The sequence below is a fragment of the Lathyrus oleraceus genome, chromosome 6 (assembly GCF_024323335.1).
Source record: "Lathyrus oleraceus cultivar Zhongwan6 chromosome 6, CAAS_Psat_ZW6_1.0, whole genome shotgun sequence".
Taxonomy (NCBI): Eukaryota; Viridiplantae; Streptophyta; class Magnoliopsida; order Fabales; family Fabaceae; genus Lathyrus; species Lathyrus oleraceus.
Window position 1 is genome coordinate 401,630,830 of NC_066584.1, and position 6,365 is coordinate 401,637,194.

Sequence of the window (6,365 nt, forward strand, 5' to 3'; positions counted from 1 at the left end):
TTCCTTCACATCATCCTCGGAACCCAAGTTGACTAGCTCAATCTGCTCTTCAAACGGCTGAATAACCTTCTCATCTTGCTCAAGAAGACGGGACAATTCATCACTCACTTCTACATCACTTTCTTCCCCGGCTTCAAACACAGGGAATTAAAAATTTGGAGAAGGAGAAGGATCATTGTATTCAATGGGGTTAGAAACCAACCTGCATAATGATTTGATATTTTGATTTTAGAGAAATGAATTTGTGATCCAAATATTATGCAGATGGACAATTATATTATTTATTTATGTTTTTTTGTGATTGCCATTTTCAGAAATAAGCAAAAAGTAAAAATAAACATCAAAGATGTGGATGAATAGAATTAATTTTATTGATGATCAATTTAAAATGCCCAAACAATGCTCACTTCTCCCTTAGGCATAGGAGAAAGATTTTAAAAACATAAAAAGCAATTACTTAGATCGATGCAAAATAACAGGAATATCAACAGCAGTCCAATTTTGCATGTCTGTCCATGCGTCACAAAGTTGGTGCAGTCTCCCTCTTTATTGTCCTCTAGCACAGCAGCTAAGTGTTGTCCGTCCCCATGAATGAACGCTCCGCTACGGAAGCTGAGTTGTATCTCTTCTGATCTAACGGTTGACGAGCCCTTATGGAACCCCAAACCAGTTCTTCCTTTGTTGTCGGCGACCTCTACCACGCGCCCCCACTGATCAACAGGACCTTCTTCCACAATCTTTTGCGCATCTTTCAGAGAGGACATAGGTGCCCTAACTCTCTTCTCGGTAGCAATAGACAAGGCTTGGAACGACGTCCCAACCTCATCCTCAGCTTCCACATATGAAAAAGAGGACAGATGGCTGACCAACAGTGCTTTCTCACCTCCCACAATCACCAACTTGCCATTCTTGACAACTTTGAGCTTCTGGTGCAAAGTGGAAGTAACAACTCCTGCTTCATGAATCCATGGCCTTCCCAACAAACAGCTATAGGTCGGGTGAATATCCATTACCTGGAAAGTAATCTGAAAATTACTCAGACCTATCTTGACTGGAAGGTCCACTTCCCCAATGACAGTCTTGCGCGAGCCATCAAAGGCTTTGACAATTACTCCACTGTACCTCATGGGAGCTCCTTGATAAGATAACTTTGATAATGTTGATTTTGGAAGCACATTGAGTGACGACCCAGTGTCAACTAGCATGTTTGACAAAGCATCTTCTTTGCAATTCATAGAAATGTGCAAAGCCAGATTGTGATTTCTTCCCTCTTCAGGGAGTTCTTCATCACAAAAACTCAAATTGTTGCATGAAGTGATGTTGGCTACAATATGATCAAATTGAGCCACAGTAACATCTTGCTCCACGTATGCCTGTTCGAGAACTCTCTGGAGTGCTTCTCTGTGTGCTTCAGAATTTAAAAGCAGAGACAACACGGAAATCTTAGAGGGAGTCTGAAGCAACTGCTCAACCATGTTGACTTCACTCCTCTTGATCAGTCGGAGTACCTCATCATCATCACTATTGGCTTTCACATTGCTGGATTCACCAAACTTATCTCTTGAACAACCAACAGGATCTACATTAGGCACCTCCGCATTCTTACCAACAATCAAATCTTCCTTACTCTCTAGGACAACTGGCCCCAAAACTCGACCACTGAGGGTCACCTTTGTAACATCTGCAATGCTTACTACTGAACTGGTCGTAGGCAATGTGACCTCTTGACCTTTCTCAATCATCATAGCATTGTATTGATACGGTACAGCTTTATCAGATGGATACGGGACTGGGCCCGTCAACCGTATTACCAACGGCGAAACTGATCTATTATTGACGTTCTTGCTGCTATCATACTGCATCACCAACAACTCTGGTTGCTTGAAAACAGGAACAATGACATTAACATCGTCATCTTCATGACGGGATTGACAAATCTGGATCATGCCTTCATCCATCAGACGCTGAATGTCCCTTTTCACAACAACAACCCCCTTGGGTTCACACTACAAATATCACAACCTTCGTGATCATGTTCACATTCACTCACCATACAGATGTCCTTGTGTATCTGCACCAAGGATCCACAAATGAAACGCACATAAAAAACTTTATATTCACCTGGACAGCCGTCCACCATATTCACCGAGGTATTCCCATGAGCGGGCATGGGATTATCTTTCACATTAGGCGCGCGGTCTTCAAAATACACCATGCCACTCTTCATAAGCTTTTGCAACTCATATTTTAGTGGATAACAGTTCTCAATATTGTGCCCAGGTGCACCCTGGTGAAAAGCACAACGAAGTTCGGGTTTATACCACCATGGAAGTGGTTCTGGTATTTGTGGTGGATTCCTCGGTTGAATCAAATTCTTGAGGACTAAAGATGGGTACAGTTCGACATATGTCATAGGAATCAGGTCAAAAGAGACCTTCTTCCTCTCGAAGTTCTGTTGCTGGTGATGATTGTTATTGGAATTGTTGTTGTTGTAGGTGTTTGTTCTTTGTTGTGGTTGTTGATGTTGACGTTGATTTTGATACTGATGTTGTTGTTGTTGTTGAATTGGTATTGTTGACTGATTTGAAAACACTGGAATAATAGAAGATACATGATGATGATGATGTTGAAGGGGTGGTAAATTCCTTCTTGCTTGAGGCCTCCTCTGCCTCCCACTGCTTACTACATTTGTTTCATTATCTTTTCTCTGGCTAAAATTGCTCCCATATTTCTTGCTAGTTGACGCCTCTTCTTTCGACAATCGTCCTTCACGGACCCCTTCTTCAAGTCTCATCCCCATGTTTACCATTTTGGTAAAATCACTGGGGGAACTGGAAATCATACGTTCATAATAAAATGAACTCAGGGTTTTGAGAAATATTGTTGTCATCTCCTTCTCCTCTAAAGGAGGAGTAATCTGGGCAGCCAACTCCCTCCAACGCTAGGCGTACTCTTTAAATGTCTCCTTGTCTTTCTGAGACATGGACCTCAGTTGGTCCCTATTTAGGGCCATATCCATGTTGTATTTGTACTGTTTCATGAAAGCCTCCCCTAGATCATTGAAAGTGTGGATGCTTGCACTATCCAGCCCCATATACCAACGGAGCGCAGCACCTGTCAGGCTATCCTGGAAATAGTGAATCAGTAGTTGATCATTATCTGTCTGGGTTGACATCTTGCGGGAGTACATCACAAGATGACTGAGTGGACAAGAGTTTCCCTTATACTTCTCAAAGTCAGGCACTTTGAATTTGACTGGGATTTTCACGTTGGGCACTAAGCACAATTCAGCAGCACTCTTCCCAAACAGATCTTTGCCTCTCAGCGTCTCCAGTTCCTTGCGCAGCTCAAGGAATTGATCCTTCATCTCATCCATCTTCTCGTAGACGTCTGGGCCCTCAGATGGCTCGGAGTGATAGATGGTGCCTTCTACTCGCGGCAAAGTATGCATAACGGGAGGTGGCACAGACATGACCGGGCTAGATTCCGGCATGGAAGCAAAAGTGAGCGAAACCCTCTGGCACAAAATTAGGTGGCATTCCCCAAGGGAATCCAGCAGGCAGATTCGGAGCGAAGTGGGCGGTGGCAGCAGGAACAGTAGAGGTTACCACTTCAGAGATGACAATCCTTGCGAGAGGAGTTGCAGGAGTTTAAGAGGCTTAGCTCTGGGCAGCAAGAACTGACTCCATCATGGCAGTCAGCCGGGCAATCTCCTCTTTCAGCTCTCTGTTCTCTTGCTCAAGGTGTTCCATGATCTTTGAATGATTGGCTCAAGTGTTCTACCGATGAGTCAGCTTGGCTAAAGCACAGAAGAACACTGATCAGACACCTGGCAAAAACCTGCTTATGCAAATGATGCATGAAATGCAATGCTTGATTATTATTATTTTTATTTTCAAGGAACTTACTATATCATTTGCAAATATATAAAAATTGAAATGGCAATTGCAATAATTTGATATGACCAAAAATCTCTTTTCATTTATATAAATTGGAAGGATTACACTGAGTACAATTTCAGAAACCAAAATAAAAGATACAAGAGAAAAGGAGACTAGTCATCCTAAGGATCCCTAACAACAGTGTCAGAAGATCTGGCTGAAGGCGCGTACTTCCTTCGAATGCGATGAATCTCGGTCTCGAAAGAAGCCTTCATCTGGGTCTTCTCGAGGACAAGCTGGTCAACAATCTTCTTCCAAGCAACGGAAGGCTGAGGCATGCTAGAAGATGGAACCTCTAGCTCTCTCTGTCTCTTTGTCACTCAGTCTTCAAGTAGCTCAATCAGTGCATCTTTGTCCTTAGACTCCAATAACAACTCTTCATGCTTCTTGCTCAAAGCATGGAAACGCTCTTCCCATATATCTTTCTCTTGCTTCATCTTGATGAGTGCGTCTTCCAACTCCTCTACATCTTGGTTGGGGAGAGTTCATGGCTCAACCACAACCATAAACATAGGTCTTTCGCAAGGATAAGGCATCTTCAATTCCGAAGCTCACCTCTTCACCCAAAGAGTGTAAGCTTCCAAAGCTACACAATTGCGCAGACCAAGCTCGGATCTTTCTTTCCTATGCACATTATGCCAAGCGTGCATAATCTTCTGCTTCAAATGTTGGGGATCTTTATCCTCTTGATAGAAAAGACCTTCTAATAACATGTTATTAGGCTTGTCTCTCAAGGGGAACCCAAGTTGACGATGAGCCAAAGCAGGGTTGTAGTTAATTCCTCCTTGTATACCAATGAGAGGCACATTAGAGAATTCACCACAACTATCAATAATCTCCAAACTGCTTAAGGATGGGTCATACCAAACTGTATCATCATTAGTGAGAGACATAAGTCTCTGAGACCACCTTAGACATTATTTGTTCTCCACAAAAGCAGGCGTCTGAGGCAAGTGCGAAATAAACCACTTGTACAGGAGAGGAGTGCAACAGACAATAGTTCGACCACCCTTAGAATTCCTTAGATGCAAAGAGAAATACATATCATCCAACAAAGTAGGCACAAGATTCCCAATCAAGAAAAGTCTAATGGCGTTAACATCAACAAAACCGTCAATGTTAGGGAACAAAGCTAATCCACAGATGAGCAACACAAAGATAGCTTCAAAAGCATCCACACTACCAGCTTGAGCAAAAGTGGTAGCTTCCTTGATGAGGAAAACAGATGGCAATCCAAATAACCCTGCTTTCTTCGCCCAATGAGCCTCTATCTCAGACTTCTTCAAGTGAAGAGCTTCAGCAATAATACTAGATCGGGGAATCTCCTCCAATCCACTAAAATGCATTCTATTAGAAGCAGGTATCTCCAAAATATGAGAATACTCCTCCAAGGTAGGCACAAGATGAAAATCTGGGAAAGTGAAACAATGGTAGAGAGGATCATAGAACTGCACCAATACACTCAACAATCCTTCCACTACATCAGCAGACAAGATGGACAGAAGCTTCCCATGATGTTGTTTAAAGTCCAAGGGATCTAATACAAAAGATGATAGCTTCCTTAACTCTTTCAAGTCGGGACATCTGAAACTGTACTTCTTAGTGTTCCTTCGTCCACAATCCATGGTCTGAAAATATTTGCAAATGATACCTTAGTTTCTTGAAATTTTGTATGATAAATGTTATGATGCATATGAAATGCATGAATGCAACAATCACAAGTAAGGGATCACACACAAGGCAAACAAAAGTCAAGGGATTAATCAAGTCATTTCCAAGATCAATCATCCATTTTGGTGGATTATGGTTTACACCTTATCAACACCCAAGTTCCATTGATATTGACAAGACTTGATTGGATCAACCAAGAATCAAGGGTTTGTTGCAAGTCACGAGCATAGAGTCTGGGTAAGAACCATCCCAAAGGAGTGAACTAAGGATAAAACCTTTATATTATGTTCTAACAAGTTCCCAGAGTCTTAATTCCATCTATTGGATATTACGGGTTAAGATGACTGACTCATCGACCCATAATATTCTCAAGAGAAACTCGTCTGAGTGTAGTATCGTGTAACAACTTGTCATACCCCAAAATTCACCTTACCCCGATACAATTTTCATCTGATCCATGGCCCTACTGCACATGCATACATTCATTATTTGTAAAAAAAAATAAAATTGGGTAACCGGTTACCCTAATCAGGGTAACCGATTACCCATACCAAAAACTGATTTTTTGGCCATTTTGGGACTGTGTAACCGGTTACCCTAATCAGGGTAACCGATTACACCTGCGCAGACAGTAGAAATGGCTCCGTTTTTTTACCCAGAAGACCTTTTCTTTCACCCATTTCAACCCCTTTGCTTCCCCTATAAATAGAGCACTATCCCCATTCATTTTTCAAGCTTGAAAGCCACAAAACT